Genomic DNA, 22656 nt, shown 5'->3' with positions numbered 1-22656 from the left:
GATTGAAATAGAAATGGGATTGAAAACAAAAATGGAGCTGAAAACAGAATTGAGGGTGCTTTTCCCATCAAGGAAACTAATGGAGATGCTAGGATGAAAAATATAAGTCCCTCTACCCTTCCTCACTTACATGGCTTAACTTTAGAGGACCCTGATACCCTTTTGTTTGAGTTTTCTGTCATATGCGGACTACATGATTATACCTCTCACGACAAGAAGTTTAAATTGTTCACATCCACCCTTAAGGATGCAACCTTGCGCTAGTTCATGGGTTTACTTGGGGACAACATCACTACCTAGGCTCAAATGCAACAATCCTTCAATAGTAATTACAAGGATTATTGTAGTTCCAAAGACACCAAAGAGGAAATATTTAGAATTACCTTGGGACATGATGCATCTTTGAAAGATTATGAGGAAAGGTTGCAACTCATATACAAAAGTGCTAGATGCACCGTCGATCTTGAATCACTCAATCTAGTCATTCTTAGAGGGATTAGGGAAGATCTCCTAGAAACCCTAAACATGCTATCAAGAGGGGACATCTACTAGTTATCCTATGATGATATCAAGAATGTTTTCAAAAATAATTCTAGGGTAGCTAGAAATAAGGTTAGGGCTAGCCAAGCTTTGGCCAGTTCATCCTCCTCCAACACATCCATCAAAAGTGAAATTGGGAATATGTTGGAAGACTTTAAGAGTTAAATGTTGCATACACTTGCTCGACAAATGGACACCGTGTAGATCAAGAGGAAGTAGGAGGAAGTAGAAAGAGCCTTAGTTGTCTTTTGCCCTAGATGCACCAGGAGACACCCTAGAAATGAATGTCTATTGAATCTTATAAAGATTTGTTCGGTATGCGAGGAGAACCACTCCACAGACAAGTGCCATTCTCTACCTAGATTGAAAGCTATGTATGAAGGACCTGAAGGTGTGACTGAATAACTCTGCTATATCAACCAAAGGAGGCAAGGGGTGTGCTATTCATATTACAACCCTAACCAAAATGAATCCATTCCCCCTTGGTGTCCTCATGCTCATTCTTCATGGTCCACACCTTATCCCTGATATTTTGCACCTCAATACTATTCCCAACCTACCAATCAACCATTTCATCCATATGATCCCCCACAACCTCACTGGAATAAACCATCACAGGGGTGGAGGCCCCCATACAACCAATCTCTAGACTTACTTCTTCCACCTCCATCTCAACCATAGCTCCTTCACCTGCTCCACTTAAGAAACCTTAGAAGCCTTCTCAGCGAAATCTAAACCTAAACAACAAATAGGCACAATAGGTCTATAGTGGAGAGACATCCTACACTGCCTATGCTATGGAAATTTAAGAAATCAACCTCAGGTCTAGAAGATTTCTTCCAGATAATTAACCTCCATCCTCCATCTCCACCTGAGGAGCTTGGAGAGGAAAAGGAGGATAGTGTTTGTCAAGTCAATCCACCTCCTTTTCTTGAGAGATTAATCCATCCTATCTAGCACACCCCAGAAGAGACTGAACTTCTAGGTGAATTTAAAAACTTGTGTGTTAAAATCACACTCCTCCAAGCTATCAAGTATGTCCCCGTATATAACAATTAATCAAGGAGAAATTATTCAAACATCCTGGGAGGCGAAAGAAGGACACTCCTACCATTAATTTCATTGGAAAACTGTCTGATTTAATGTTGGGGCGAATGATTTTCCTGAACTATCTACACCCTAGAAGTCCTATGGTAGATGTGCACATCGATGGTATCATTGTCCCCCATACCTTAATTGATATTGGGGCCACCATCAATGTGATGACTAAGGATACTATGCTTAAGCTAAATCTCCAAGGATCATTAAGGAAGACCACAACAATCTTGCATCTTGTAGACAAATCCATAGTAGCTCCTGGGGGACTTGTTGAGGATGTGATGGTCTCCATTGATTCCTGGGAATACCCTGCTGACTTCTTGGTTCTCCAACCTAAGACCAAGTTCAATGGTTATCCTCTCATCGCTAGAACGCCATGGTTAGCCATAGTTGATGCTTACATAAGTTGTAGGGCTAGGAATATGACCATTAAAAATGGGAATTTGTCCAAACAATTGGTCTTGTACCCTCCTTCTCAACCATCTATAGAGCATGAATTACCTTTATGGTTGGAAGAGGAGGAGGAAGATGAAGTCTACCCTGCCACCTCTTACCCAGTGTGTACCCTGGATGCTACTATAGGAGGGGGAAAACCTGATGAAGACGACTTGATTGATCAAATCCTCCATAATCAGTCCCCAACAACATGTCTCTTGGTGAGTTAGTAAAGAAAGCTGAAGGTAACCCTTGGACTGATTTGTGCCTAGCTGACGCAAGTCCTACTCATGTCAAGATTATAGAATTTGGTCCATAAGGAACATTGAAAATCAAACCCTCTCTTTCTGCACATCAGGAAAAGGAGTTATGTGACATGTTAAGAGAACATCTAGATGCCTTTTCCTGGAGTTATAAGGAAATTAAGGGAGTGCATCCTTCGATGTGTATTGACCACATTTACATCAAAGAAGTCTACAAGCCAGTGCACCAACCTTAGAGGATAATGAACCCAACCCTCAAAGATATAGTTAAATAAGAATTGTAGAAGTTGTTGGATGTAGGGTTCATTTACCCCATCTCAGATAGTGAGTGGGTGTCTCCTCTAGTTATGGTCCCGTAGAAGAATGGAAAATGGAAGATTTGTGTGGACTACAGAGAGCTAAATAAAGCCACAAAAAAAGACCATTTCCCTCTACCTTTCATTAACAAGTCTTGGATGGTCTTGAAATAAATAAGTTCTTCTCTTTCTTGGATGGATTCAATGGTTACAATCATATCCAAATAAGCCCAGAGGACCAAGATAAAACCACCTTCACTTCTCCTTGGGGTACCTTTTCATATAGGGTCCCTACTTTTTGATTATGTAATGCCCTTTCCCCTTTTCAGAGGGAAGTCCTGCGCATCTTTGTGGAGCTAGTCCATGCCTCTATAGAAGGTTATATGAATGATTTCACTCCCTATGGGGTGATTTCATAGAGGCTCTCTCTAACTTGGGGAAAGTATTAAACAAATGCATTGAAATGAACTTATCTCTTAGTTCTAAGAAGTGTGATTTCTTAATGAATGCAGGGACTATTCTAGGTCACTCAATATCCCAGGAAGAACTGCAAGTGGACCCAAATAAAATTGCTATCATAAAGAGAGTCCCTACTCCTCAAAAGCAAAGGGATGTCAAAAGTTTCTTAGGCTTTTTTGGATACTATAAGAGATTCATAAATGACTTCAACAAAGTAGCCTCAACTTTGTTTTGACTATTGGCCAAGGACTCTGAATTTTTCTAGTTATAAAGCTACCAAGAGGCCCTAGAAACCCTAAAGGACAAGTTGACTACTGCACCTATACTCTGAGGCCCAAATTAAGCTCTTCCTTTTCACATCCATGCTGATGCCTCTAACAAATCTATAGGAGAATCTCTAGGCTAAATAGATGAACAGTTACCTTATGCCATTTATTTCATCAACAAAAATATGTCCAAGGCTGAATTGAACTATACAGTGACTGAAAAAGAGCTTCTATCTGTTGTCCATTCCTTGAATAAATTTAGACATTATATCACTGGTTACTAGACCTTTGTACATACTGACCATGCTATTATTAAATATTTGATGAAAAATACTGATGTGAATGCAAAAATTATTAGATGGTTGCTTTTATGACAAGAGTTTGATCTAACTACCATTGATAATCCTAGTAGAGAAAATGTAGTTGCAAAATTTTTGTCTAGACTTTCTTTGCCTGCATGTGAGGAAGGAATGGTTGATGATCAACTGGGAGACGAGAATTTATTTTCCATTTCAGTTCTCTCTCCATTGTTTGCTAACATAGCCAACTACTTAGTGGATACGCAGTTCCCTTCAAATCTATCCTCCAAGGAAAAGAGCAGAATTTTAAGAAAGAGCGCACCACTCACTTGGATTTGGGGCAATCTATTCAAGCTAGGCCCAAATCAAATTCTAAGGAGATGTGTTAGGGAGGAGTAGTTTTTTTACATCCTTTTGTCCTGTCATAATGGGCCTTTTAGAGGTCACTTTGCAGCTAAGAGGACAACCTTCAAGGTATTGCAGGCTAGCTACTATTGGCCCACTCTCCACCAAGATGCAAGAAGATATACCAGTTGATGTGACCAGTGCCAAAGAATGGGGAAACCTACTCCTAGGGATAAAATGCCTTTGCAACCTCAAGTGACTCTTAATCCATTTGACAAGTGGGGCATGGATTTCATTGGGCCCATCAATCCACCATCAGGGCAAAAAAAGTACATAATTGTGTGCACTTATTACTTGAAACCAAGGCTGTCAAGTTAGAACATAAGAGAAAGTGGCTAAGTTCTTAAAGGAGAGTGTGTTTTACAAGTTTGGGTACCCTAGAGATCTAGTCATTGATGAGAGCACTCAATTCACCTCACACTTGACTGTTAATCTCTTGAGTCAGCATAAGATCAAGTAGAGGAAGTCAACTTCTTACCATCCTCAAGCCAATGGAAAAGTAGAGGTTACCAACAGAGCATTGGAAGGAATTTTCACAAAGGCTGTGAGAAGAAGTAGAAGATATTGGGTTGACAGACTATTGGAGGCCACTTGGGCCTATAATACAACATGGAAGACAACCACTGGCTTCACCCTTCATGATTTGGTCTATGGGAAGAAGGATTTTCTCTCCATTGGGTTTGAATACAACACTTTTAGAATGGAAACACAGTTGGATTTGGATTTTAGAAGTGCATAGCAAGAGAGGCTACTCTAGATCAATAGTTTAGTTGAATTCAGGATGAAAGCCCTCCTACACACAGAGGTGAATCAAGTACAAAGAAAGGTTTGGCTTGATTAAAAACATCAAAGACAGTTTTTCAAGAAGGTGATTGGGCTCTGTTATATGATTCCAGGTTCAAGGACTTCAAAGGAAAATGGTGACCAGGTGGTTGGGCCCATATCTGATAGAGAAGTGCCATGACAATGGGTCTATGAAAGTAAGGACCATTGATGAGGAAGGTATCCCCTTGCTGGTAAATGGATACAGATTAAAAGCCTATAAAATACCTTTTTCAACGGAAGATTTCATTAGTACCATTAGTAAGGAAGTGAATGTTCTTAGAAGTGTCTCAGGTTCTAGCTCACGAAATTCTTGAAGACTGTTTTATTTTTGAAAAAAAAAATGAAAAAAAGAAAAAACAATAAGGGACTTAGGTGAAAACCTCTATGAGGCACCTGAGGCTAACTTTTGGGTTCAAAACCTCCTTGAGGTAGCCCAAGAGTGAAAAACAAAGGGAAAAATAAAAAATATCCCTGGGTGAAAACCTCCCTTGAGGTGCCTAGGGAATGAAGACAGGATGAAAACCTCCTTTGAGGTAGCCTGTGTGTCTCTCAAAAAAAAAAGGAGAAAAAGAGAAAAGAAAAAAGAAAAAAAATAACAAGGCAGGGATCTCAAACCTAGCCACTAATAAAATTATGTGATTTTCATAGGTTTTTAAAGGAAAAAGAGCACACAAAGTTTAGAGGAAATAAAGCCAAGAATAACCCCATTCTTCCTTCACTAACATCACATCTCCCATGCATACCATATCTCCATTGTCCATCCTCACTTCCAGACATCAAAAACTAGTTTGCAGACAATTTTCTAACTTCTACAAGATTTCCTGTAGTACTACACGATGTCCTGAAACTCTATAGGAATGAAATTTTGGTTGGGAAATGATGATGCATGCCTATTCTGGGTTGAAATATGGGACCATACACTTCACCACCTCTCACCCAACACCAACTCATGACCATACCACACTTTGTGTCCATAAAAACCCAGTCAAAAAAATATAAAAAAAATATACAAAAATATACAAAAAAATAGAAAAGTTCCAAGGGGCATGCCATCATTTGCCTCACTCACCTGCTAATCCATCTCCCCCATTTACATCCTTTCCACTCCTACATCACCACCCATTCCTCCTCAAAGTGAATAAAAACAACAACAAAAAAATGATGAAAAATGAAGCTACATGTTTCCTATAGTAACTACAAGAAACCCTGTAGCAGTTTGTGCTCTCATAGCAACAACTCTCCATGTACTCTCCTTCAGCACCAAGGCAAGAAAAGAGATCCAGCACCCCTACAAACACTCTGACTCCCATCCATAGCTTAGCAGCAGCAACAACAAGATCAAGCACACGTACACAACAACAAGGAGGATAACTACATCAATAAGAAGAAATAAGGAAAAGCACTTACCTCAACAAAAAGAAGCACAATAGAGCCACCCTCTAGCATGCAGCAACCAGACAAAGGAAGGAATAGGTATGGAACCTCATATGATTTATTCCTTAGGTATGATATAGTAAAAGTGTAGGAATTTGAAAAAGTCAGTTTTATATGCTGGAGGTGGCCAGTTAACTTGGCCACCCTTAGCTCAAAAACAAAAAGTGAACTCCTAGTCACCTAACACATCACAACATCACATCAAAGAGGAATGAGCTAAAAAGGTGGTCAAGTTATGTTGTGGGAAAGTGGGTGATGAGTACGAGGAGAGGCTGCATGATAGCTAACGGTGGGCCAATGGTCAATAAGAGGAAATCTCGTACACTACCAACCAATACAATGCTCCAAGGAATCGACCATAAAAAGAAAATATTGTGAAATCTCATGCACCATTTATTCACTTGGAGATCATAGAGGACTAGGACCACCTTGGAGAGCCATTGAGGAGGAAAAAATGTGTCAACCACCCTATAGGAAGCAACAAATACAAGAAACACAGGGAACTACAAGAAACAATGAAAATTGACAGAGAACACTTAAAGGAGGCACACAGGGCCCAAATGCTAAAATATTATCCTCATCCAAAGCATCACAGTGAAAGGTAGGCAGCCCATATCTCCTATTATTTGAATTGATAGCTAGGAACAGAAAAATTTGGGTTTTTAATTGATTAGAGTGGACCTCAGAGTTTAGAAAAATTGTGAATGGTTTGAAAGTTTGTGAAGATAGGGAAAAAATGCAACCATTCACCACCCTTAGTCACCCTAATAACTAAATCTAAGCTTACCAGACTCCTTACAGTTAGCCAACTAGAAAAGGAACATGACAGGAGGGTTTAACAAAAGGGAACCTATTATCACTAAAAAGATTTCAAAAGAAAAGGGTAAGGTAAGGAAGAATTGGTCTTGGTCATTCTCATGCTCCTTTCATGCATAAGAAGCACTTGGAAAACTCAGGGTCATCATACATTAGAGTTCTTTGAAGGCCCAAACAAGATTTGAAGGGATCGCATACTTATTATGTGGTCTTGGGGATGGGCATCTATTCAACTTCATATTGAATATGAGCACTGGAGAGTTGTCTGACTGGAAGAAGATTTTGTTGGGTACAAAAGCTATCACCTTGAGGACTTTTCGCTCTAAGAACACAACACATGTTTTTGCAGCATCAAACAGGCTGACAGTTATTTACAGTAGCAATCAAAAGTTGCTGTATAGCAATGTGAATCTTAAGGAAGTCAATCACACATGCCTTTTCAATTCAGTTTCCTTTCCAGACAGCCTAACAATTGCAAAAGAGAACCTGCTTACTATTGGGTAAATTGATGACATTCAAAAACTTCATATCCATGAAATTCCTCTTGGAGAGCATGCTCGTCATATTTGCCACCAGGAGCAATTTCACACCTTTGCCATTTGCAGTGTGAAGTATTCTCAGACAAATATTGAGGAGATTGAAACACACTTTGTGTGCCTGATAGATAATCAGACATTTGAAGTTCTTTCATCATATCAACTTGATACTTATGAAAATGGATGTTCCATCCTCAGTTGTTCATTTACAGATGACAAAAATGCTTATTATTGTGTTGGGACAGTATATGTATTGCTCGAGGAGAACAAACCTAACAAAGGCTGAATTTTAGTATTCTCAGTTGAAGATGGTAAACTGCAACTTGTTATTGAGAAGGAGACAAAGGTTTTTGTTTACAATCTGAATGCATTTAATGAAAAGTTGCTTGCTGGCATCAATCAAAAGATTCAGTTATACAAATGGGGGCTCCGTGATGATGGTTCAAGAGAGTTACAGTCTAAATGTGGCCCTCATGGTTATATTCTTGCACTATATGTTCAATCTCGTGGAGATTTTATTGTATTTGGTGATTTGATGAAAGCAATCTCTTTATTGATATACAAACATGAGGAGGGAGAAATTGAAGAGAGGGCACATGAAAAGAGACATTTCAAGATAATGAAGCTCAAGACAGTCAAATTTTGGCATTAGAAACTGTGTTTTGTGATTATACAGCAGTTTCGTAGCGCGCTACGAAACTGCTGAAGATGATGCCTAATACACAGCAGTTTCGTAGCGTGCTACGAAAGTGCTGTAGCTGCATATTGTGATTTGATGGACCATTTTTGTGAGACAAAGAGAAATATTCTTTGAATAGGAGGGTCTGAAAGGGAGCATTCACGAAGTATAAGTGTCTAGCAAAGGCAAAACAAGGAAAGGAAAGACATTTATGAACTCCGAAGTTTTATGTTACGAAAAGAGCAGTCAACTTCCAAGAGGATTACCAAGCAATGGAAAACTCATCTCTAAAAACTGAAAGAGGTTTTTATTCCTAAGATACTGAAATACAAAAAAATCTTCCACTTTCTTCAAATCCATTATGATCTGGGAGAAATGAAGGACCAAACTTGCGCTACGAAACTGCTGTAAGTGCAGTTTTTCACAAGCCTATTTCTCTGTTTGACACTTGTTTTTCAAAGACATATTTTGGGCGGTAGGAAAGGTGTTTCAAAAAAACAAGAGATTTTTTTGTTAAGCATGGATTTTTTCACAAAAGCCTCCTTCGTTTTTTCCAAATACACTTTTTATCAGAAGTTATGAGCTCTGTCCCAAGACCTATTTTTTAGCTAGAACAGAGCAAGGGACAGTTTCCTAGTTTCTAGGAACAATAAAAGGATGAGTCATCAAGGGCCAGTTGGAAGGTTATGGGCTTCATCAAATTCGACTTCATGGATTTTTTTGTGTCAAAAGGAGTGTATAATTCCTAGATAAGGTTGTTTTGATCATAATGAGGAGTTACACTCCTAGTTGTATTAGGTCTCTAGGACTCCTAGTTAGCTATCCTTTGTATTAAATAGTTAGTTTTAAGTGTCAATAGGTGTCAAATTAGGAGGAATTCGAATTCCCCTCATGGTAGAGGACGGAATCTACATGAACTCTATATATGGGAGAAGAACTAATGTATTAAGGGTTGGAAATTTATGGAAAAAAGCTCTGATATTTGGCTTATGGAAAGACTCTGTTTTTTTGGTAATACAGTACTGGCTTATGCTTCTCAAGAATCATAAAGAGTTCAATGTAATGAGTTTCTTTCATTGTCTTTTCATGTTATCTACAGTGTTATGAGTATGTGATTACTTAGAAATCATTAACAGTGCTCTAATTTCCTTCATATACTCGTAAGTTGCCTTCTATATGTTTGGTGTGTTGAAATCTGAATGCCTTGACTTTTATGCAAAGCCAACCCTACTATTAATATTGAATCATATATGACTCCATAAGCCCAATGGATACTTGTTAGTTGTGTTTCCACCATTTTCATTTTTTATTTGTTTCACAAGAGTTAGCCATCTTGATCATAATCAAAAACCTTTAATCCTTTGAGAGAGCCCTCTCAGGTTGGGGAGGCTAAACCTCAGCCTAAAGTAGGTTTGAAACAGTTACTTGAAGTCTTCCTGGTCTGCAGCCTTCTAGGGCCTGATTTTGAGATAAAATTTTGGTGCGTCTGCCGGTGGTCTGAAGATTAATCATTCCCGAAATCAAGAAGCTGAACTTCTGAAGGTAGCAAGAGCTCAGAAATCTTTCGAGGTTGCAAAACTACCTTGGCGACTCCATTGTTGAAGAATTCAAAATTCATAGATTCATGGTGATTCCACTGGAGTTATGAAGGACTCAGATGCTACCATTCTTATTTCAAGGTATGCATGCATAAATTTTTCAGGAATTCATGGTTTCCCAAATCATTTTCCCAAGGATGCATATTTTCTAAGGAATGGTCCAAAATTCAACGGAGAAGATTTGAGTTTAACTTTGAAGCATATATCATATTTCTGTGATTTTACCGAGCTTCTTAGAGTTAAACATGAGGATGTTTGCATTATGTTGTTCTATGATTCATTTCAAGGGAAATGTAAACAGTGGATTGAAAGCTTTCCTGCTAAATCTATTAAGTCATTTGAAGACTTTTGGTTTATGTTTTTGGAGGAATGGATAGATAGATCAGATGTGGTGGCAAACTCTCCTTCAATTCAAAGTTTCAAACAATGGAATGATGATCATATTAATGAAGAAATAGATGAAAATTTTTCTTTGTCCTTGTCTTCATTTTTAAAATCATTTGAGTGCAAGACAGAAGATAAGATGAAATTTTTGGATGAATTTGCTAAAGACATTGAGAAAGATATTGAACGTTTACAAGGTCAAACTCAATCATATAATCTTCATGGTTATGATCATTCTTTTCAAAATATTTCTATGGCAGCACATAAGGAGAGGGTGTTGCTTCCTTTCTCTTTCATGATTGAGGAAGAGTACACTGTTATTGAAGATCAGTTTGCACAACCAGAAAGTTACGAGAACCATCAAGCTGATCATGTATTCTGGGATCCTATAGCTGACTACATGGAAGAGTTTTACTCTCCAGTGTTTTAGTTTTTCTATGAAGATCAGAGGCAATTTCAGTGGCAGTGGTCATCACAATATCATAGTGGCTCTGAACTCTGATGCAGTCAAAAAACTCAAATATTAGATAAGACAAATGATTGGCTACATTGGAAATTTCACATTGATTGAGCTGAAAGAAGTTTGAAATTGATAGGGTAGGTAGGTAGGAAAATGCAAATAAGCTCAAGGTTGACTGAGCATTTTTTTCAGTAGATATAGACTTCTTTCTCATACAGTGATCATCAAGCTTAAGCCCGAGGTGAAGGCCCAAGAAACTTAAAGGAGATGCTTGTCAAATAAATTTTTGTTTATCATAAGAGGATAAGGCACTGGAACTGCAGGTTCTTAGTGAACCACAAGGGCACACTATCCCAAGTGGAGCCACTGTTATCACTAAAAAGATTTCAAAAGAAAAGGGTAAGGTAAGGAAGAATTGGTCTTGGTCATTCTCATGCTCCTTTCATGCATAAGAAGCACTTGGCAAACTCAGGGTCAGCATACATCAGAGTTCTTTGAAGGCCCAAACAAGATTTGAAGGGATTGCATACTTATTATGTGGTCTTGGGGATGGGCATCTATTCAACTTCATATTGAATATGAGCACTGGAGAGTTGTCTGACCAGAAGAAGATTTTGTTGGGTACAAAAGCTATCACCTTGAGGACTTTTCACTCTAAGAACACAACACATGTTTTTGCAGCATCAAACAGGCTGATAGTTATTTATAGTAGCAATCAGAAGTTGCTGTATAGCAATGTGAATCTTAAGGAAGTCAATCACATGTGCCTTTTCAATTCAGTTTCCTTTCCAGACAGCCTTGCAATTGCAAAAGAGAACCTGCTTACTATTGGGTAAATTGATGACATTCAGAAACTTCATATCCATGCAATTCCTCTTGGAGAGCATGCTCGTCGTATTTTCCACCAGGAGCAATTTCACACCTTTTCCATTTGTAGTGTGAAGTATTCTCAGACAAATATTGAGGAGATTGAAACACACTTTGTGCGCCTGATAGATAATCAGACATTTGAAGTTATTTCATCATATCAACTTGATACTTATGAAAATGGATGTTCCATCCTCAGTTGTTCATTTACAGATGACAACAATGCTTATTATTGTGTTGGGACAGCATATGTATTGCCCGAGGAGAACAAACCTAACAAAGGCCAAATTTTAGTATTCTCAGTTGAAGATGGTAAACTGCAACTTGTTATTGAGAAGGAGACAAAGGTTTCTGTTTACAATCTGAATGCATTTAATGAAAAGTTGCTTGCTGGCATCAATCAAAAGATTCAGTTATACAAATGGGGGCTCCGTGATGATGGTTCAAGAGAGTTACAGTTTGAATGTGGCCATCATGGTCATATTCTTGCACTATATGTTCAATCTCGTGGAGATTTTATTGTAGTTGGTGATTTGATGAAAGCAATCTCTTTATTGATATACAAACATGAGGAGGGAGAAATTCAAGAGAGGGCACATGAAAAGAGACATTTCAAGATAAAATGAAGCTCAAGACAATCAATTTTTTGCATTAGAAACTGTGTTTTATGATTACACAGCAGTTTCGTAGCGCGCTACGAAACTGCTATAGCTGCATATTGTGATTTGATGGACCATTTTGTGAGAAAAAGGGATATATTCTTTGAATAGGAGGGTCTGAAAGGGAGCATTCACGAAGTATAAGTGTCTAGCAAAGGCAAAACAAGGAAAGGAAAGACATTTATGAACTCCAAAGTTTTATGTTACGAAAAGAGCAGTCGACTTCCAAGAGGATTACCAAGCAATGGAAAACTCATCTCTGAAAATTGAAAGAGGTTTTTATTCCTAAGATACTGAAATACAAAAACCTCTTCCACTTTCTTCAAATCCATTATGATCTGGGAGAAATGAAGGACCAAACTTGCACTACGAAACTGCTGTAAGTGCAGTTTTTCACAAGCCTATTTCTCTGTTTGACACCTGTTTTTCAAAGACATATTTTGGGCGGTAGGAAAGTTGTTTCAAAAACCCAAGAGAATTTTTTGTTAAGCATGGATTGTTTCACAAAAGCCTCCTTCAGTGTTTCCAAATACACTTTTTATGATAACTTATGAGCTCTGTCCCAAGACCTATTTTCCAGCCAGAACAGAGCAAGGGACAGTTTCCTAGTTTCTAGGAACAACAAAAGGATGAGTCATCAAGGGCCAGCTGGAAGGTTATGGGCTTCATCAAATTCGACTTCATTGATTTTTTTGTGTCAAAAGGAGTGTATAATTCCTAGATAAGGTTGTTTTGATCATAATGAGGAGTTACACTCCTAGTTGTATTAGGTCTCTAAGACTCCTAGTTAGCTGTCCTTTGTATTAAATAGTTAGTTTTAAGTGTCAATAGGTGTCAAATTAGGAGGAATTCGAATTCCCCTCATGCTGGAGGAAGGAATCTACATGAACTCTATATATGGGAGAAGAACTAATGTATTAAGGGTTGGAAATTTATGGAAAAAAGCTCTGATATTTGGCTTATGTAAAGACTCTGTTTTTTTGGTAATACAGTACTGGCTTATGCTTCTCAAGAATCATAAAGAGTTCAATGTAATGAGTTTCTTTCATTGTCTTTTCATGTTATCTACAGTGTTATGAGTATGTGATTACTTAGAAATCATTAACAGTGCTCTAATTTCCTTCATATACTCGTACGCTGCCTTCTATATGTTTGGTGTGTTGAAATCTGAATGCCTTGACTTTTATGCAAAGCCAACCCTACTGTTAATAATGAATCATATATGACTCCATAAGCCCAATGGATACTTGTTAGTTTTGTTTCCACCATTTTCATTTTTTATTTGTTTCACAAGAGTTAGCCATCTTGATCATAATCAAAAACCTTTAATCCTTTGAGAGAGCCCTCTCAGGTTGTGGAGGCTAAACCTCAGCCTAAAGTAGGTTTGAAATAGTTACTTGAAGTCTTCCTGGTCTGCAGCCTTCTAGGGCCTGATTTTGAGATAACAGAACCCACATAGACATCCAAGATACACCTCCATCCCCCTGTGGTAGAAATATTCATAAGACATAACTGGTTGGGATTCTTTGAGCTGCTCAGAGGGCATGATGATGATGTAGCTCAAGAGTTTTCCATGGCACTTAACCCTCAAGCTAGGATCAGTGATACCATGGTGGTAAGAGGACTATCAATTATGATTACTCTTGAAGTAATTAGTAGAATCACTACACTTCCTCAAGGGATTCCCTGGAGAAAGGAGGATAAGGATGCAAGCACTTTTACAAAGAAAAGCTTCTTATTAAGGGATGAAGAGCCAATTTAAGATAAAAGAAAGGATAAGAAGTGAAAGCCTTCCCTACCATTGGAATGAGGTAAGCTATCATATTCTAAAATATATCTCTTGTGAAGGGAGGCTCAATATAGTCTATGGCTACCAATTCAGGCTCCTCCATGAGCTAAGATTTGGAGAGGGGATACCCAATGACAGAAGAATCAGTATACCCTACTTCTTGTTGCAATCAATAATAGACATGAGCTTAAAATTCCAAGAGGGAAAACATCAGCAATTGGCACACCATGGACTTATTAAGCTAATACTAGAGGATGCCCTGAGCTAGCTCAGAATCCCCATTCAATGGTCTGCATTCAAAGACATGGACAGAGAGGCTGTGATTGATATACAAGCCCTTGAATATGATAGGGCAATATCTCTAGTGTTGAAGAGGAGGCAAAAGAAGAACCTAAAGAGGAAGAAGAATAACCTAAAGAGGAAGAAGAAGAAACTAAAGAGGAAGAAGAAGAACTTGAAGAGGAAGGAGAATAACCATAGGAAGAAGAGGATGCAAAAACAAATAAAGCAAAGCAAGAACAAGAAAAAGAAGAAGGAGAAGAGGAGAAAGGTGAAGAGAAAGAATAGAAGGAAGAAGCAAGCCTTGAGGAACACACCAAGGAAAAGGAGGAATCTCCAAGGTTGTCTGTTGAACCAACTGAGAGGGAGGTAGCTGCTGCCTTGATTGTCCTAAGCACACCTGTCAAATAAAAAGGGATGAGATGGAGGCAGACTCCCTTATATTTAAAAACAAGGGGGAGCACTAGGATCAAATAGGGGAAACCAGGAAAACCCACCAGGACTCCTATAATTATTGAGGACTCACCAAAAGAGAAATAAAAGCTAGTCTCCCCTAAAATAAAAGGTGAAGAGGGCACATCAAAACAGGCTTCCCCAAAGTCTCCCATCACTTATGTTAGGAGGCCTGTAACTAGGTCAGAATTAGCAAAGAAAAACAAGACACCTTTGACCTCATTTCAGAAAGGAAAAAGCATCCTACAGGAAACTCAGACAATCCTACAGGAAACTCTGCCAGCACTACCAGAAACATAAAAAAAGAAGCAGGATGGACATCGAGGTCAGAGGAAAGGCAAGGAAGAAGCAACATAAGTGCAGAAGGAGGCATATTCTCCAAAGAAATCTAAGGGAGAATCCCACGAGCTGCAGGAACCTAGCCCAAATCCCAATTTGAGATCTTACTACAGATTCATTGAGGGAGGAAGAGTAATACCATAGAAATTTGCCATCCCTCTCTTCATTGAGCTTGAGAAGGAGAGAGGAAGGACACATCGCTAGATTAAAACTGCTAAATCAAATAATGTAGAGGATGTGGGCCATATGGAAGAGAAGCTACTGGATATGGGCAGAGAGTGGAGTAGGATAAGAGACAGGGAACGAATTATGAGATCTAAACTAGAGGCAGAAAACACATGGAAAAGGAGGAAAGTACAATAAAAAAGACAGCCAATTGGCCACCATGGCAAGCCCCTCCATGGAGGCACTCCTGTGCAGGATGACACCAAAGACATATGCCTTGTAATTTCAAATAAAGACACTAGCAAAATGGGGGACTATTCCTTTCTAGCACTATAAGCAGTTCATCGAGCTATATGACCAAATCACCCCAGAGGATGTTGGGAATAGGATCCCCCAAGGACAGTTTTGGGGCTAAAATCCCATGTTTTGAGTCAAATTTTGTAATAAAATAGTAAAGTCTCAAAATTTTGTGGTCACGGAGCGTGAAGGTGTCATGAGTCATAAAGGGTTGAGTGCCCTTATTTTTGTAAATTAAAGTTAGTTGTAAAAGATCTAGCCATGGTCTGCGGAGCATGGGATTATATAAAAGGAGCTAAGTAAGTAAGCTTAGGTAGTTCAGATAAGTCTTAGAGAGTGATAACTCTGAAGTAAGAAGTCTAAGTTTCGGGTCGTGGCGCAGGTAGAGGCTCTACAGCTGAGTGCGCAGAGGCCTAGGATAGAAGTCTGTAGCTAAGCGCACGGACCCATGCAGCTGTGTGTACAGGGTGGATAGAGTCTATAATCACTTGAAGATATCAATAAAGAGAAGTATTCGGCAAATTCTATGTCTTTGTTCTGATTAATGCATCTTGTTGTATTTTGTATGAATTTCATTTATAATTCTTATATTATGCGTGAATATATGTAATTATGTTGGTTAAGTGAATGCAAGTAAGAACATCTGTTTCCATGGTACTAACTATGATTGTTTAATAAGATAAGTAAGACACTTAGACTAGTTTGAGAATCTGCACAGTATGTTTCCCTAGCACCACGAAAGTACATGAGCCACATGTTAGGGCTGCGTGAAGGTCAATCGTACCTTTTCGTGGAGGTATTGAAGGGTAGAATAGAGGGCTAGTCTGGGAAGTCATAGAGCTAAGTAACCCGTGCAAAGGCAACAATAGAAGGAATAATCCAACATCATGACCATCTCAGGGTGCGGAAACCTAGTTCTAGCATCCCCCCATACTACCTCGGGTGTGACTTCAGTCCGCGTTCTGTGGGCTGATGCTGAAAGGGCTAGTAGTGTAGGGATTTGTTTGGCTAAATAACGCTGAACCTGGGTTAGGCCCCCTGAAGCCAAAAAATGGTTCCGTTGTCGGGACCAGAATCTGCATAAGAGACGTGTGATGTCATATCACTGGAATCCAACTAAGAAAAATATTGGAGACTGGTTAGATAGGAAGATTTACAAATTCGCGGCACAGGAGAAGAAAAGTCTGTGACTGATAAAGGAACAATGGCTGGACAAGTACCTATATATAGAAATACATGAGACCTTTTTCTATTCCTTTCCAGTTGAGCTATACGAGTGGATCGTGAAGCTAGCAGATAGCCAAGAAAGGTGGAAACTTGACGGTCCTAATGTTTGGACCCTGGAGCTAGTACAGAAATTGGAAGCATCTAAGGATAAGATCGGTCATGCTGTCGATCATTGGCTCGATCACATCATAAGAGGATTTGTAACTGAATTCGTGGTCGATACCTTAGTCAGCTACAGTGAGGCAAAGTGGCACTTTTTCAAAGGACCACGAGGTAAGTACTTGAAATCTTTGAATACCTGGATTAAAATGTTATTGTGCGAAAAGCGAGTTATGCAACTACCTTGATGTTCGGAGCTACGCGAAGCGAAAAAACTTATAGGAACGAAGGAAGAAAAGGTCCTGAATATAGTCCATTTATTTCGCCTCCATGAGGTGAAGAAAAAGTAGTAGCACAAGCTTCTCCATGTAGTGCTATTCAATTAATAGGACAAGGATTCCCATGGCTGCCACCTCCACCCACACCACCCCCAACTTCACCACCATCACCTACAACTTCACCCATACCACCTCCGCCTCCACCACAGTTCAGTATGGAAAATTCCGTGAAGCTACCTTTATTTAAAGGCTTGGGAAATGAGGACCTGGACCAGTTCTGGTTCATCGTGAAAGTTGTATGGGAAGCTCAAGGCGTTACAAATGATCACATGAAGAAGGTCACATTGGTTAGTGCTCTTCAGGATCGCGCGTTAACTTGGTATATCAAGTACTCTAATGATAACCTGAATGCTGGAGTAGCAGACATCCAGACAACACTGAATAGAGAATTTAGTAGGCCTCAATCTAAGGCACAGTCAATTATGGGGTTCAATTAAATTGCGATACAACCAAGTGAGACACCTTGGGAATTAGATTAGAGCTTGAAGTGTAAAATCCGTGAAGCTAACATGAACTTAACAGACGAAAAATATCACGAGTGGTTTGTCGCTTCGCTACTGCCACACCTAAGGGTTGTGTTGTCACAATAGAAGATAACAACTTAGGCAGAGGCCTTGTAGATTGCGATGAGACAAAATGAAACACCGATGCAAGATCCAAATCTAGGGGTTTAGCTGATCCATGTGCAGTTGAAAAATATTTTCCTTGAGATGCAAAGCTTGAAGCAGGACAAAACATTTCAACCAGAGGTGCACAAAGAGGTATGGTGCCTGAAATGCAAGGGTCAAGGGTATGACAAATACCATTGCCCGATCTTTGTGAACTATATTGCAGGAGGAGGACTGATGCCTTTGAAGCCAGAAGCTCAAGCAGGACCGAGCACGGGGCTTGCATTGTGGTGCGCTATATGTAAGGTAGCAGGAAAACATGCCACGAATAATTGCCATTTGTTGCAGAAGTTTGTATAGACACTGCAACAACTGTTCTGCAAATTCTATAGGTTGGTAGGGCATGATGAGCGCAACTGCAGAAGCTATGAGTTGATGATGGATGGAACACCCGGCTATAGGGTACAGGCAGAAACACGGCCCCTTGACCAGAGTGTGGGGATGGCGCAGACAGGCTTTCAGGGGTACGAACAAGCCCGAGGCAGAGGAGGACCTAACAGAGGTTGGGGACAGTTGATCTACTACAATTGCGGAGGACGAAGACATTATGCCCGCGATTACACTAACCCAAAACAACCATCGTGCAAGTATTGCACTCTATTTAATCATGAAATGGAAGACTATCATACGTTGATAGCAAGGATATGTGACAAAGGGGCACTACCACCTCAGCCAACTCAGAACCTGCAAATGATGAGGCCTGAGCTGCGTGAAGAGGATCTGAACATAAATATAGTTCTTTGAAGCGGAATCACAATAGGAGATGATAAGGGGAAAAAAGCTGACGACAACACATGGGTTCGCAAAGCTCTGGCGAAGGAGACTGAGTTCGATTTGGAGCATGCATGTGAAACATTCATGTAGGTAATGAAGAGCTTCGTTGGGGCCTCCACCTCTGGGAGAAACGATAATCATAATTAGGAGATGGACCCTACTATGCTTACAACCTTCCTGGAGACCTGTATGAAGTTACTGTACGATAGCAAGGCTGTGAAAGGGCTACAGGAGCTTATAAATAAATGCGTCGGAACCACTCCAGGTGAGCCATGTGTAGTACGAAAGATAGGTAAGCATAAAACAAGGACGAGACAGGAGATGAGACTGAACGTGCAGATAGGAGAGTATGAGATGGATCAGGTTATTTTGGACCTAGGGTTAGACGCAAACATCCTACCAAAACAAACTTGGGAATGGATGGGGAGGCCCACACTATGGTGGTCTCTGATTTAGCTAAGGATGGAAAATCAACAAAAGATCATCCCCATGGGGTGGCTGCAGGGGATGACTATAGATATTGAAGGTTTGAGCGCACTAGCTAACTTCAAGGTAATAGAAATTGTGGATGACATCAACCCCTATCCTGCGCTCTTGGGAATTGATTGGGCTACTGATGTGAACGGGGTAATCAATCTAAAGAAGCGAAAGATGATATTTGAGAAGAAATATTTCTGCATAATAGTACCCCTAGATCCTACTGAGGCATCGCACTATATTGGACCCATCCGTGATTATGAGAGTGATGACGATTTGGACTACATCTATAAGATAACAACGCGAGACCAAGATTGGGTGAATCTGATGGTGGATGGATGAAGTACATGGGATCGTGAAAGTTCCTGCACCTCAGACTCTAATGAAGAATTACACCACTGGAAGAATCAGTTACATGAGGTAACTACACTGAGTTGTAACATGATGACTCGGTCGCTGCGCCGCGTGTCATTAGAGGTAAGAAATCTATCCACTTATGATGGCCTAAATGATATAGATATTTTTTTGGATGCATTTGAGAGGGAGGTACCAGAAAAGCAGCGCTTCCAGGTGTTGGACTGGGCACTACGCGTTATGCCTGCAAGATGGTGGGGTATGCATAAGGGAAGGTTTGATGATTGGCATGAATGTAGGAGGATGATGAGAACACACTTTGGGAAGTTGAAGGTACAACTAACAAATAAATACGATTGGCAGGATGACCTATGTGCACACTTGGCCAAATGGGCTCAGGCTTATGGAGAAAAGCCCTAACCTGAAGGGGTGCACTTGTTCTGTCACACCCTGGATGTTGTCTTAATGAACTGGTACGTAGAAATAGAGCTCCACCATGGTACAGGTGAATGGGATATTCTGCACGAAGGATTCATAATGACTTTCAGTTTTGAACATGGGTTTGACTGTATTGATGAGGCACTACAAGAGGTGAAAGCAACAATCTTTAGGATACCACAGGATCCCTTGGACCTAATTCAGCCTGAGTGGGCTACTTAGTTAAGTCATGCATTGGAATGCTATAACATGACTGTTGAAGAATAATATGAGGATCCGCGAAAGATTAACATCCTTGAAACAGAAGGCCACCACGAGATTGAAGGACCACAGATTAAGAATCCTGATATAACCATATTGCTAAAAACAAAACAAGTAAACATTGGTATGGAGGCAGAGCCCAAATTCATGAATATTGGAGATTACTGGGATGACGCAATGGTGGATAAGGTCACTAAATTGCTCCATGAATACCATGATTTATTCCCTACAAAGTTTACAAATCTAAAAGGGATAATAAGAGACCTAGGTGTTATGAAGATCACGTTGAAACCCGACGCAAAGTTGGTTAAGCAAAGACCTTACCATCTCAATCCAAAGTATAAGGAGAAGGTCCACTTAGAGCTAGATAAGATGCTCACTATAGGCATCATTGAGCCTATAGAAGAACCTGACTGGGTAAACCCAATGGTGGTATAGGAAAAGAAGCAGAAGGATGAAATAAGGATATGCGTGGATCTCAGAAAGCTAAATGATGCTTACATACATGATTCTTTTCCAACTTCGTTCACTGATGAAGTGTTGAACAATGTACGTGGCCAGGGAGCATATTCCTTCACTGATGGGTTCTTGGGGTACCACCAGATCAAAATCGCACCAGAGGATAGGAGCAAGACAACCTTTGCGACTGAGTGGGGTTGTTTCCAGTACACTATAATGCCGTTTGGGTTGACGAATGCGCTTGCAATTTTCTCGCGCGTAGTCATTGCTGCATTCAAGGAGTTTATTCATAAGTTCTTGGAAGTATACTTTGATGATTGGACTATGTTTGGGCTGGTAAAACGCCATGCAGCAAGCTTGCGCCTGATGTTGGATACTTGTCGAAGATACCATATCACAATCAATCTGAAGAAATGCCTATTCTATGTTCCTTTTGAGACCCTGCTGGGTCATGTGGCTTGCAAGTAGGGATTGATGGTAGATCCTGCGAAAATCATGGTGATACTAAACTTGGAAGTGCCAAGGAGTGTGAAACAGTTACACGCTACCCTAGGACATATAGGATATTACAGAAATTTCATCAAAGGCTATGCCCAGGTCACCGTGCCTATGGAGAAGTTGTTAAAGAAGGATGTCACGTTCTACTAGAATGAGGACTATAAGAAGAGCCTAGATGTATTAAAAGAAAAGATGGTCACTACATCAGTCCTAGTCTTCCCGAATTGGAAGAAGGAGTTTCATGTACATGTCGATGCATCATATATAGTGCTGGGAGCAGTACTAACACAGGCTTGTGCAGGAGACATGGACCATCCTATCGTGTTTGCAGGTAGAAGGTTATCCAAGGCAGAGAGGAACTACTTCACCACTGAGCACGAAGGATTAGCCATGGTATACACACTCCAGAAGTTTAGACACTACTTGCTGTGTGGCCATTTTAAGATGTATACAGATCATTCCGCGCTGAATTACCTGGTCAATAAGCCTGTGTTGGGGGGGAGAATTTTCATATGGTTGTTGTTGTTCCAGGAATATGATTTTGAAGTTATTGTGAAGCCTGGATGACTGAACATAGGACCAGACCATCTGTTGCACATCGAAACAGGGGAAGAGCCCACTAACGTGGAGGAGGGATTTCCTAACGCACAACTATTTGCAGTGCGCATCATGGATGGTCATTTTGAGGATATAGTACACTTCCTAACAACAGGAACTGCCCCAGAAGGATACATTGTCCAACAAAAGAAGGAGTTAGTGGTGCGCATGGCAGATTTTCTATCATTGTTAGGTATCTATACAAAAGGGGGTCTAATGAGATATTGCAACAATATGTACTAGAGTTTGAAATAAGTAACATCCTCGCGAACACTCATGGGGGCACCGCGGGAGGACATTATGCAGGGAGAGCGACCGCGCAAAATATTCTACCCATAAGGCTGTGGTGGCCAACCGTCCATCAGGCCTCGAAAGCTTATTGTAAGACATGTGATGTGTGTCAAAGGACTGGCAGGCTATCGCGTAGGGATGAGATGCCTTTGAATCCAAAGATGATGTTACAAACCTTTGAGAAATGGGTGATAGATTTTGAGGGACCCATTCAGCCCCAAGGAAAGACGAGAGCGAGGTACATTATCACCACACTCATTGGGCAAAGGCACAGCCTGTGAAGGATTGCACAGGCACGACTGCTGCAAATTTCATCTTTGAGTATGTACTGGTGCGATTTGGCTATCCAAAGATCTTGATGAGTGATCGCGGTATGCACTTTCTGAATGAGACGATCAACGTACTAATGGAGGATTTTCATGTATATCACCAGATGATCTAAAAATCACTCGTGAATGATCTCAGTTAATAATGAAGGTATTACAGACTCATGTGTTGGGGTGTGTCTATGTTATTTTAAGCAACGGATCGATA

The 22656-nt window shown here is 40.0% G+C and overlaps 1 pseudogene; it reads left to right on the top strand.

The window, feature by feature from the left end:
- Positions 1-11371: 11371 nt before the first annotated feature.
- Positions 11372-12286, top strand: LOC149220650 (DNA damage-binding protein 1 pseudogene; annotated as a pseudogene).
- The last annotated feature ends 10370 nt before the right edge of the window (positions 12287-22656 follow it).

Source organism: Pinus tabuliformis, chromosome Q (assembly GCF_031772625.1).
Source record: "Pinus tabuliformis cultivar Carrire ecotype Pingquan chromosome Q, CPIR1, whole genome shotgun sequence".
Lineage (NCBI taxonomy): Eukaryota > Viridiplantae > Streptophyta > Pinopsida > Pinales > Pinaceae > Pinus > Pinus tabuliformis.
This window is presented reverse-complemented; position numbering and strand designations above follow the sequence as displayed.